At 42.8% G+C, this 13,376-nt stretch overlaps 1 long non-coding RNA gene across 1 annotated transcript; it reads right to left on the bottom strand.

The window, feature by feature from the left end:
* Nucleotides 1-5,328: 5,328 nt before the first annotated feature.
* LOC120373470 lies at nucleotides 5,329-11,812 on the bottom strand. The gene is made up of 4 exons (XR_005585552.1): nucleotides 11,586-11,812; nucleotides 8,651-10,749; nucleotides 5,794-5,901; nucleotides 5,329-5,453 (listed from the first exon to the last, which is right to left on the bottom strand). It is a non-coding gene; the product is annotated as an uncharacterized LOC120373470 (long non-coding RNA).
* Nucleotides 11,813-13,376: the final 1,564 nt, after the last annotated feature.

The raw sequence follows: 13,376 nt of genomic DNA, 5'->3' as shown, positions 1-13,376 counted from the left end.
AAGGGGCCGGCGAGTCCCGCCTGGGGCTGGACTGGGCTCGCGGGAGAGCCCGGCCCGGCCCGGCCCCGCCGCCTCTGGCAAGGGCCCGTGTGAGGGGCGGGAGCCCCGGGGGGAGGGGGGTCAGACCCAGGGTGTGGCCAGTGCCAGGTGCCCCAGAGGGAATGAACAGAGCAGGGAATCGCCCAGTGAGCCCTCCCCTGTCGCCCAGTCCCAGCTCCTGGCAAGCAGGGGCCAGGGACACCCTCCCTGCCCAGCCTGGCTAACAGCCATTATGAGCCCTGTTACAGTCTTGGCCTTCCCAACAGCTCCTGGCGAGGCGTTCCACAGGTTAACTGTGTGTTGTGTGCAGAAATACTTCCTTCTGCTTTAAACCTGCTGCCTATTAATTTCATTTGGTGACCCCCTAGTTCATGTGCTATGAGGAGTCAATAACACTTCCTTATCTACTTTCTTCACCCCAGTCATGATTTTATAGACATCAATCATATCTCCCCTCAGCCAGCTCTTTTCCAAGCTGAGAAGTCCCAATTTTATTAATCTCGCCTCTTATGGCAGCCGTTCCGCACCCCCTAATCATTTTTGTTGCCCTTGTCTGAAGCTTTTCCAATTCCAATTTGGGGGCAGGAAACTGGGGAGGCTGTTGAGCTTCCTGCAGCTGGGGAAAGTTTCTGGGTGTTGGCCTGACACAGTCCCAGCCAGTCCTTGCAGGGGAAGAGGTAATCCCATCCTCCCCTGCCCCCAGCCCAGACGAGATTAACAGCTCAGGGTAGGAGCCACTGGCTGGGGTGTCTGCAGCCCTGCGGTGATTTACTTCTCCACTGGCTGCTCTGGGTACCTGAAATAATCAACCTGCACAGCTAGGGAGTGGTGCATAACTGTTACTGCAGCTTCCCTTCAATTCCCTGTCAGTCATTTTTCAGCAGAAAAGCAAAGAAATCTGCAGGGGACATGAATTCTGCACACGTGCTGTGGCACATAATTCCCCAGGAGTATCCTTTTCATTTATCAACATTGAATTTCATCTGCCATTTTCTTGCCCAATCACCTAGTTTTGAGAGATCTTTTTGTAGTCTCCACAGTCTGCCTGGGACTTAACTATCTTGAGTAGTTTTGTATCATCTGAAAATTTTGCCACCTCACTGTTTACCCCTTTTTCCCGATCATTTCTGAATATGTTGAATAGGACTGGCTGGGGGCTCTGCTGGGCCAAGGGAGGGGCTCCTCTCCCCCAGCAAGTCCGGGGCAGATCAATGCTGGGGTCAGCGGGGGAGAAGCGCCTCTCCCCCGGCCGTGGCAGGTCTACACTAGGGCTGGCGGGGAGGGGCGCCTCTCCTCACCACGGCAGCTCCACACTGGGGTCTGTGGGAAGGGGCATCTTCCTGCCCCAGCACTGAGCCCCTGCGTGGGGGCTTAATAGGCAGCTGTGTGGCCACACATCTTAGAGGGAACTTAGGTCTCTAGGGGAAATGAGGTGGTCTCTGGAGGAGGGAGGAGGTCTCTGGGTGCTATGGAGGGGATCCTGTCTGGGTTTGGGTCCCTCTGTTGACCTGTGCTTTGAAAGGCCTAGGAGAGAGCTCCCCACCTAGTGGGAGCAAGGGGGCAGCAAGGTTCTCTCTGGGTCTCTTCTGGCCTTAGCTAGACGAGGATTAAAAAGTGTGATGTAAGAGCACATTCACTAAAATGTTCTGACTAGCATGGCTGAAAAGTCTATAGACAAGGCACACAGCCTTTAATAGATGCTGAGCTGGTGGGGTTAAATCCTGGTGGGGTTAAATCCTGGTGGGGAGCATATGGCTACAACATGGCTTCATGCATGTTCTCCTGCATTATCTACACCAGGGGTCGGCAACCTTTCAGAAGTGGTGTGCTGAGTCTTCATTTATTCACTCTAATTTAAGGTTTCGCGTGCCAGTAATACATTTTAACGTTTTTAGAAGGTCTCTTTCTATAAGTCTATAATATATAACTAAACTATTGTTGTATGTAAAGTAAATAAGGTTTTTAAAATGTTTAAGAAGCTTCATTTAAAATTAAATTAAAATGCAGAGGTCCCAGACTGGTGGCCAGGACCAGGGCAGTGAGAGTGCCACTCAAAATCAGCTCACGTGCCGCCTTCGGCGCGTGTGCCATAGGTTGCTTACCCCTGATCTACACTGTAGTCAGGTGGTGTGATTGCAGCACATGTAGATGTACCAGAGCTAGCTTTGATTTAGTACAGTCCTACCCCAGCCCCTGAGTACATGCTTGGGCAGCTAGTGCAAGCCAACACTTATACAGCCTTAGATGCGCTGTTATTTTTAGTGCATAAGCTCAGCAGAATTAGTGCATGTAATGTGTCCCGGAGCTGGAAGTCACACCTTCCAGGCACTGTGTAGACATACCCTTTGGGTGAATCTATGCTATAAAAAAAAGTGTTTTGTCTTTTTTATTACAGAGTAAAATCCTAGGTCTGGTCTGCACACACGTCTTGGGCTGGTAATACTATTTCACGTTGGGGTATTTTTTTTTTTAACCAAAACATTTATACTAGTATAACTCCTGATGAATACAGGTATAATAGTTAAAAAGGTGCCCTATACGGTATAACTTATTCTCCTTCCCTACAACTGCATTGTCCACTCTAGGATTTTACTGTGTGTTAATTAGTTAACGTGTAGTAACACAGTAAAAAAAAAAAAAAAATTCTAGTGAAGACAAGGACTCTATGTCTATTTAGACTGTAACCTTTTGGTAATATACATACAGTAATAGCAAAAGGTATGTAAGTTGCATGCATTGTTTTATTTAATGTATATATAATGGAAAGTCTAAAAGGGCAGGAAATAGACAAAGCAAATGAAGCAGCAATGGAAACAATGTAATATGATAAAAAATTATGAAAAAAATCTTAAAGCCATTAAAAGAGTACACAAGTTAACATATTAAAATACATACTGGAGAAATTCATCCCTATTGCAAACAGCTGCAACTTATATAAACTTCTCTAGGAGTTGCATCCACTTACACCAGATTTCTCTCTTCTTTTTCTAAAAAAGAAACATTTAAATGCAATCCACACTGTTTTGGAAATGCTTTCCTCTATTAAACATATTTATACACTACTCAAGCAGAGTAAAATGCAAACAATAAACAGCATGAATGATGACAATAAATTAAGACTGCTAAAGTTCTTTTAGACTTACCATCCTGTGCTAAGGAAGCAGCAAAGAATCCTGTGGCACCTTATAGACTAACAGACGTTTTGCAGCATAAGCTTTCGTGGGTGAATACCCACTTCTTCGGATGCAAGCTATTTCGTGGGTGAATACCCACTTCTTCGGATGCAAGCTATTCACCCACGAAAGCTCATGCTGCAAAACGTCTGTTAGTCTATAAGGTGCCACAGGATTCTTTGCTGCTTCTACAGAACCAGACTAACACGGCTACCCCTCTGATATTTGACATCCTGTGCTGTGATCCAGTCAATTCTAAAACAGCTAACCAGGGCAGAGCAGTGTCTGGGTTAGTACTGGGACAGGGGAGATCCAAGGAACACATAGGTGCTGTGAAAAGTGGAGTTGGGATTTAGTAAAGGGTACCTTCCTAGGGCATTGGTTCAGTACTGACTCAGTGGGAAGAGTGCCACCTACTATGCTTCTGTGGGTACTGTCATTTGCATGAAGGTCTTGTCTAGTGCTTAAAGATCTCATTTGCAGTGTTGTAGCTGTGTTGGCCCCAGGATATTAGAAAGACAAGATGGGTGAGATAATATCTTTTACTGGACCAGCTTCTGTTGGTGAAAGAGAGAAGCTTTTGAGCTGCTCTGTGCATGTCAAAAGCTTGTCTCTTTCACCAACAGAAGTTGGTCCAATGAAAGTAAGGAATTTTTAATGCAATTTTAATCTTGACAGTGCCATTTTTGACTTTCTAAAGGTGAGTGGCTCATATATGTCGTCTTAGAACTGCAGTGCTGATTGTAAGCTCTTAGTTGTTGACCTCTAATTTCAACTGTGCTGAGAGACATGCTTTTGATACGAAATTGAACAAATTATTAAATTAGAGATAAATTTGACGTAAACCACCTAGTGCGACACTAATCATTTTAATTAGCCATTTTTCCCCCCAAGTCCTCCTAGAAGCAGTGTCCAGAGTGTGTAATTGCAGTTGAAGCAGAAAAGAGTCCTGTGGCACCTTATAGACTAACAGACGTATAGGAGCATGAGCTTTCGGCTTCGCCCACTTTGTCGGATGCATAACAGGACTCTTTTCTGCTTTTACAGATCCAGACTAACACGGCTACCCCTCTGATAATTGCAGTTGGTAGTTTATACTGCTTGATTTGTCATTTGACAGTCTTTAGCAGAAGACTGATGGCACTGTAATCACCATATATGTACTTGGCATGTGCAGAGTAAAAAAAAACCAAAACAAACCAAAGCTAGCCCAGAAAGAACAATTTATGCCATTCTTTAAAAACAAATCCAACTTTTATAAACAAATTATATGCTAGGTTTCAAGTCAATAAAAATTAGCTAGCCATCCCTGCTGACTACCCCTGCTGAGTAACCACAGAATGCCAAAGGCTTTCCATAGCAGAGAGCTCCAGGAAGTGCCAAAGGACAATGCTGCTTGAAGATACTGTGTTGGAAGGAGGAAAGGAAGTACCCCTTCCTTGCTTTCTGGTGTGGCAAGGCACCTCCTTCGTCTCACCAGACCTAGCACTTCCCCCTCTGGTGATGGTGGACCTGGGGTAAATCAGCCCCACTCTGGGCAATGTGCCTTCCCCCTTCTGTGCTCCTTTGGCTGTGTTTTCAGGGTAGGCCCCAGGGTCAGCCTAAGGGGTGATCCTTACTCAAAGAAAAAAGGAAACAGTCTTGTAAACTCCAAAACAAAAAGGGGATACCTTTCCCTGCCTCCTCACTGAGGCAGGGTGTCGTCCTGTTGCTTGCCTTGAGGTGTCCGTGCTTCCCCTAGCAGGCACTTGGGTTTGGCCATTCCCTTATGGCAGTGTTTCCCAAACTTGGGACGCCGCTTGTGCAGGGTAAGCCCCTGGCGGGCCGGGCCGGTTTGGATTCAGGTGTCCCTAATAGACCTGAGGTAACCCCTTCTCAGCTTGTCCAAAACAGGGCCCTTAACATTCTGGGGCTAAGATATTGGCCTTCCCAGACCCTCTTGCAGCCGTCCAGCCTGACTTTGTCACACTGGCAACTGTAGTTTAGGCATTGTAAAGGCTGATTCCCCACTCTGGCACTTTGAGTGCAGAAGGTAGGGCCCCCCAAGGATTCTAAAAATTAATTCTGGCCACTCCAGGCTTGTGTTAAACTCCCAAGGTTACAGCTTTTCTCTGACCTTGGATGGGTAGATGCTGCCACCACTCAAGTGCAAAAAACCCTTTGAGAGCCCAGGAAGATGCACTTGAGGGTACCCCATAGGAAGGAATTCCCAAGTCCTTTCACCCCCGCTCCGGGGAAGGGCTGAGAAAGAAAACAAAGGAAAATCAGCTGTTGCCACCAGCTAATTAAACAACATGTGCACAAACCTCTTAGGACACAAAATCCAATCCAGTTCTAAAAAAAGGTAAATTTTATTAAAAACAAAAAGAAAGAAAATACATTTGAAAACTCAAGCGATTGCTAGATTTAAAAAACCCACTTACAAGAATTAAGCACCAAGAATAACCTTCTTGAGCTCCAGCTTAAAGGTTACAAGAAAAACAAAAGCATTTGCGGTTACACTGAGGAGTCCACAAGCCATAAAGAAATAAACAGAGATAAACCTAATTGCGTCTTCCTAGACATTTCCTGATCTACTTACGTTTCTGGGGGTTTCAAGTGAGTAGTTTCTAGGTATGATTCAGATTATTTTTCATATCTGGCCCCAAGCTTCTTACAGCATAGTTCCAGCCCTGTCTCTGCTTCTCCCCTAGAACAATAACAGACAGACAAAGGGGAAGTTTTTTCCCAATTTTAAAAAGTTCTAGCCTTCCCATTGGCTCTTTTGGTCAGGTGTCCACTCCCTCCTTTTACTTACTCAAGGAGACAACTCTTTACAAGTAAAGCAAGTAGAAAACAACTACTAAGAGGGATTTTATATCTGGCTGGCTGGGTGTCCATAAAAGGGAGCTTACCCCCACCCCATTTTCATTTATCACAGGCATACACTCTGATGATGAGAAAGGAGCTAGAGGAGGACACTGATTATAAACTCTGATAGGTGAGAACAGGTGAATTTACATTGTAAAGCATTAATTTAAACAGATGTGTATGGGTCTAGAATGGGGTCAAGATAACATCTGAGTCAAAGACAGAGAAACAATCAGCAAGTTTCAGTGATTTACAGTTTGTTGTATTCACCGTCCACATGCATGCTACCCTCATGTAAGGTTCTGTCCTATAAAAATACAATCCGATCAACCTCCAACCCAGAGCAACAGACACCTTCCACCAGGAGCTCCCTGGGTACATCGCCCTCAACTAAAGGCAAAGCTCATTCCTCTAAAAGATTGAGGATAAGAGCTACAACCCCACCGCAGAGAAAGGTGATTAAAAAGAAACGGTCTTCTGCCAGGTAGCTGTCCTCGGTGCCAACCATCCTGCGGGTCAGCACCTTTGCAGCACTAGGCACTTCTGGCACCATGACCTTTGCCGAGTCATCGGAAGGACAAGGAGTCAATGCACATAACCTCCCTCACCTGACAGTGCGAATACCGAATACTAACCAGGTCTTTAGCCACCAATTACGCCCTTTTTACTATGGCTGGGCATCAATCACTGCAGACTAGGGCAGTCAAGCGATTAAAAAAATCAATCACGACTAATCGCACTGTTAAACAATAATAGAATACCATTTGTTTAAATATTTCTGGATGTTTTCTAAATTTTCAAATATACTGATTTCAGTTACAACATAGAATACAAAGTGTACAGTGCTCACTTCATATTTATTTATTAAAAATATTTGCACTGTAAAAAACAAAAGAAATAGTATTTTTCAATTCAATTAATACAAGTACTGTAGTGCTATCTCTTTATAATGAAAGTTGAACTTACAAATGTAGAATTATGTAAAAAAAACTGCATTCAAAAATAAAACAATGTAAAACTTTAGAACCTACAATTCCACTCAGTCCTACTTCAGCCAATCGTTCAAACAAGTTTGCAGGAGATAATGCTGCCCACATCTTGTTTACAATGTCACCTGAAAGTGAGATCAGGCATTCAATCATGGCACTGTTGTAGCCAGCATCGCGAGATATTTATGTGCCAGATACGCTAAAGATTCATATGTCCCTTCATGCTTCAACCACTATTCCAGAATACATGCTGATGACGGGTTCTGCTCGATAACAATCCAAAGCAAAGTGGACTGACGCATGTTCATTTTCATTATATTAGTAAGATGCCACCAGCAGAAGGTTGATTTTCTTTTTTGGTGGTTCGGGTTTTCAGTATTGTGTGTTCCCCTTCAGCCTCTCCTTGGCTCCGAGAATGTTCTCAAAGGTTTTGTCAGTAGTGGCTGCTTATCTACGTCATCAGGCTATCATGGTATTCCCATACTTCAACTATTGGCTACTCGGCCTTGATCCTACCAAGAAGTGTTTTCTGCCCCAAGGACAGTGTTTGCTCTCTTTTTGGACCTGCGCCTTCAGCTGAACATGGAAAAATCAACACTAAATCCCGTTCAGGATAATACAATTCATAGGGGTGCCCTTGGATTTCCTAACATCCATGGCATCTCTTTCCTTGGAGAGATTCTGGACTTTATCAAGCCTTGTCAAAATGACTCAGGACAGCCCCCAGATCTTCAACTTCTGGGTCACATGGTGGTTTGCACCTTCATGACACAGCATGTGAGGTTACACCTCTACTTTTTCCAGGGGTGGCTCAGAACAGTTTACTCACCAAACAGACAGAGTCTAGGCAAGGAGATGTTGGTCCCCCAGCAGGTAATATATTCCCTAGATTGGTGGAAGATTCATCACAGGGGTCCCCTTCCTCTAACTGGTGCCAACAGTAACCATAACCATGGATACATCTCTGTTTGGATCGGGGGGGAGAGAGGGGTGCATCTTGGCTCTCTAACAATCCAGGGCAGATGGTCATCCTGAGACCACCCTCCATATCAACTGTCTGGAGATTAGAGCTGTCAGAAATTCCTGTTTTCATTTCCTTCCTCTCATCAGACACAGATCCATCAAAGTCATGACAGACAACACGGCTTGCATGTTTTATATCAAGAGGCAAGATCACCTTCCCTCTGTACAAAGGCAATAAAATGAGTGGAGTTGGTTCATAAAGTATCACATAAGAATCTTAGCAACACAGCTGCCCAGCATACAGAATCTCACAGCTGACATGCTCAGCAGGTGCTTCTTCCAAGACTACAAATGGGAGTTGGATCCCAGGTTCTGGCTGGAATCTTTTGGGCTTAGGAGTTTCCACAAGTAGACCTTTTTGCCACAAACTACAAACAAAAAATGCCACCTATTTTGTCCAGGGGGGCGGGTTGGATCACAATTCTCTGGGGGAGGCCTTGCGCCTGCCATGGACGAAGGGGCTGTTTATACCTTCCCTCCAATGCTTCTCATCCTCAAGGCAATAAGATCAAACAGGACAAGGCCAGAGCCATTCTGATAGCCCTGACATGGTCAAAGCAAGCATGGTTCCCTTACCTGTTTCATCTTGCTCTCGATCTGATAAATCTCCCAACTACTAATTTCCTTTCCCAGGACTCTGGTCCTCTGATGCATCCCAACTTGGGCATTCTTTGCCTGAAGGGTCATTCCTTGATGGTTCATGGAGCTAGAGTCATCCTGCTCTGTGAGATATAACACATACTATTAAATAGTAGAAAAGTTTCCACCAGAACTACTTACCTTCAAAAGTAGACAAGATTTGGCCACTGATGTGAACTCCACAATGCTGCTCCCAAATCTGCCCCGCTTCCGCTCATCCTCAAGCACCTGCTATATCTTAATAAATCAGGATGTCCCATAATTCCCTCAAGGTTCATCTGATGGCCTTAACATCCTTTCATACTACTATTGAGGGTTTTTCTCTGTTTGCTCACCTCACAACCACAAGATATATAAAAGGTCTGGGGAATGTCTTCCCATAGATAAAGGTTCCTACCCCTGCCTGGGACCTGAACTTGTTTCTCGAAAGCCCCAGAAAACCTCGTTGAACTGATGTTCACCTGCTCCTTATTGGATTTATCTAGTAAAACAGCCTTCCTAGTGACTATTACCTCACACTGCAGAGTCAGAGAGATTGGGGACTTAATGGCGGACCTCCTCCCCCACTTCACAATATTTTACAAGGATCAGGTTTCTACCTAAAGTAACTTCTGAATTTCATCTGAATCAGATCATATACCTACCAGTTTTCTTTCCCAAACCACATACTTCCAACCTTCCAAAACCACATACTTCCAACTCTAGATGTCAGGAGAGCATTATCCTTCTGTCTTGATAGAACTAAACCATTTCGTAAATCCACTGGACTCTTTGTTTTGATTGAGACAGCTCTGCCATTTCTACCCAGAGACTTTCTAAATGGATTTCCCAAGTGTATTGTAGTATGCTACTATAGTATTGACAGTCCATCTCTACCGTTGCACTATTTCAGAGATCTGCAGAGCCGCTACATGGTCTTTGATGCATGCCTTCTCTCTAGACACAATGTCCTGGATGATGCCTCCAGGTCCGACACTACATTCGGCAAGGCAGTTCTTGCCTCTGTGATGGACTCCATTCCAAATGCCCCCACTCCTCCTTCTGGGAATAGTCCTTGGGAGTCACCAAGAATGGATCACCCATAGGGACCCTACTCAAAGATGAAAGAGAGGTTACTCACCCTGTGCAGTAACTGTAGTTCTTCAAGATGTATCCCCCATGGGTGCTCAACTACCACCCTCCTTCCGCTCTGCTTTGGAGTTTCTTCTGAGACTCAGTGGTGCAGAAGGAACTGAGGGAGTGGTTTGTCTGTGCAATCTGACATAGCCTCGGTGCAGGGCATGAGGATACCAATGGCACGTGCATGGACCGAACAGACATTGCTCATGAAAATCTCCAATCAAGAGTGGAGCACCTATAGAGGAACACATCTCACAGAACTTCAGTTACTGCATGGGGTAATAAACCTCTATTTATTCACTGTGACCCCACATCCTTATCAGAATCACAAGTTATACATCTAAGAACAAAGAATGTAAGTCACATTCACAGAACACAATCCTACAACCTATCAGGGTGACCAACATTGTTTGTTCCTAGTTGTATAACCTTTCATTTTCCTACATGAATGTATCTTTTTACCTGTATCTTGTCTTGTCAAGTGTACGCTCCTCAGAGCAAGGACTGTGAAACTACATCGTGTAGAGCACTGAATACATTATTACCATTTAAATATTTTCTGCAGTTATACAAAGTGGTTGAATCTATTTAAATATAGATGTGTGAGCTTTTGGAAAACATCATGTTTGAATTGATTTTCCTTGCTATGATTTTTAAAAGGATACTGTCTTTTTGACTACCTGTAAAGATGATGGATGTGCTCTTTCACTACCTCTTTCTCTGTGGCATCACTTGAAGTGAGAGACTAAAAAAAGTCTTGGAAAATTAAAATAACGTGAAATTTCTTCTTCCTCCGAAGACAAATTTGAAGATGAATTATCAGTCAGGCTTTTAACAACGGGAAGATGCTCTGAAGATCTATTTGAATCAGTTGGAGAAAAAAAGACCTCCAAATACGTGGTTTCCTCTTCTGTTGCCTGGCACAGGAGCAGAAGTAATAGAAACAAAGACATAACTAAATGTTAACACCATCAAGTTCAAACATATTTTCATAAGCTCCATGGTAGGAGTCATCTTTATGAGACCACCATGAAATATTCAGGGGAGAAGGGAGCATTGTTAATTATAAAAATACTATGCACTTCTATAGCACATTTCACCTCACGACCTCAAATTGCTTTAAAACGTCCAAGTATTATTCCCCTTTTACAGATGGGCAAGCTACGGTATAGACGGACAAAATAATTTGCCCAACATCACTTGCTGCATCAGTGGCAGAATTATGAGTTTCTGACTTCAGTTCCCTCCTATCTCCTAGACCACACGCTCTCATTTAATATAAATGCTTTATCTAGCTAAAGGTTCCTGCTTAGAAGATAAGATAGAGCTTTATGTGAATAATTCTGACCTATGATAGTTTTACAAAAGATATGCATTGGACCGTGTACAATATATAACATCAGAATCAAATCAAGAATAACCAAAATGAACCAGCTATAACAATTTTATCAGATAAAGTACATGTATGTTTTTTTTCCTTGTTTGATCTCCATTACTGACTTAAAAAAAATCCTCTGATTTTAGAGCCTAAAAGTTGCATAAAATTCATATTTTGAAGAAAACTGTTTCTGCAGGGAGTGTAGGCAGAAAGGGTATTTGCTGATAAATGCCAGCTGAAAGAATTAATATAGGCTAACAATCCCAATATAGTAGCTAAAACAAATATTTAATACAAATCTTGTGATTCTTAGTACTAGCAGTATTGTCAGAAGCAGCACAAATTGGTAGAACAGTTCTCTATAAAAATACTTACTCAGGATTCAGCACTCCTCAGTACCAGAATTGACACAAGGATCAACCAAAACAAAACAAATTGTTTCACGTGTTACCGTCAAGATTAACAAGCTAAAAATCAATGTGCCTCAACAGTGGACCAAGTCAATAAATCTTCACCTTCATCAATCTGTCCTTGCTTGCTCCCCCACAAGAAAAGAAAAAAAGATTGCAGCCTGTGCTGAAAAATATGAACAGCATAATGATATTTAATGTATAGTATACAAAATGATACACCTATGCTATTTCCTATAAGATACACACTGGTTCATTTAAAGTTTTTTTTTTAAATATTCAGTATTAGGAACAATGGTGTAAATCTGGAGTGACACACTGTTAGCCTAAGCAGTCCTTGAGTGCATCCCTTTAGTTTCTCCCAGACAGTCTGTAATGTTGAAACCTAACCTCAGGTGAATGACTTCAGTGTGATTATTCCTTCTTTCAGAAGAAATACCTTTCCTTACATATTAATGTAGATTGTAAGTCCTCATCTTTCTTCTAGCCTGGAAAGCACCATTCACACTTACGATCCTATACAAACTTGTATAGTCAGGGATAGATTAATGGTAAAGGGATGCTAATCCATTAGAATCACTTCCCCCGCTAAAAAAAGAAAAAAACAACAACTTTGAGGCACCTCTCCCTCCCCTAGATGAATAGTTGTCTCTCTCCCAAAAGAGGAAGTTTAGCCTACCTCAGAAGGCAGCTGGCCAACATCAGTCAGCTGTGCATGGCGGTCTGGTACCCTACCTCTGTGGCTCTCGACCTTTCCAGACTACTGTACCCCTTTTAGGAGGCTGATTAGTCCTGTGTACCCCCAATTTTCACCTCACTTAAAAGCTACTTGCTTACAGAATCAGACATAAAAATACAAAAGCATCACAGCACTAATTGAAAAATTGCTTATTTTCTCATTTTTGCCATAGAATTATAAAATTGATCAATTGGGAATATAAATACTGTATTTACATTTAAGTGTATAGTATATAAAGCAGTATAAACAGATCATTGTCTGTATGAAATTTTAGTTTGTACTGACTTCACTAGTGGCTTTTATGTAGCCTGTTGTAAAACAAGGCAAATATCTAGATGAGTTGATGTATCCCCTGGAAGACCTCTGTGTACCCCTGGTTGAGAACCACTGTCCTACCTCATTGCTCCATCTGGGACCTTTTTGAGCAGGGCCTAGATCCAAAGCTCTTGCATTAATCTACCTCTGTATCAGTCTTTAAGTAGTTTAATTGCTTTTATATAACCAGAATGATTGTAGACTAGTTGGATAGCATGCTTCCCCCTGCCACATATATATACATAATTTCCACACTAGAAAAATGCTGCAGCTTTTAAAGTCTTACTATCAATGGAATAAAAAAACATTGTGATTTTGCTTTCTCTCTGCACCTGCTGAGAATGTAGAAACACAACTTGTCAGTCTGAATTTGTACAGGAAAACAAGTAGACAGACTTGGTCACTTTTTGTTTTTTAATTAGTAGCAGGTTTAATGTCTACATACATGCTATGGGAAGTGTTATCCTGTTAAGCATCTTTTATCTCGATCTAGTATTTTATATTTCAATAATTTTGAAGTTTATTAGTTTAACAAAAGCTTCTATAATAGGGTTTACCAGTCCAGCCACACAGCTGCCATCAAGGAGTACTTGGCGCTGCTGTGGGATGGAAGAGGGTGCAAAGTCACCTATTCCAGTCTGTGCTAGTTGTACCCAATCATAGGGGAAGGATAGTACCTTAGTCACAGATCACAGGGACTCA

Source organism: Mauremys reevesii, linkage group 10, assembly GCF_016161935.1.
Source record: "Mauremys reevesii isolate NIE-2019 linkage group 10, ASM1616193v1, whole genome shotgun sequence".
In the NCBI taxonomy this organism is placed as follows: domain Eukaryota; kingdom Metazoa; phylum Chordata; order Testudines; family Geoemydidae; genus Mauremys; species Mauremys reevesii.
Note: the sequence above shows the minus strand (reverse complement) of the source record. Positions and strands in the feature narration are given on the sequence as shown.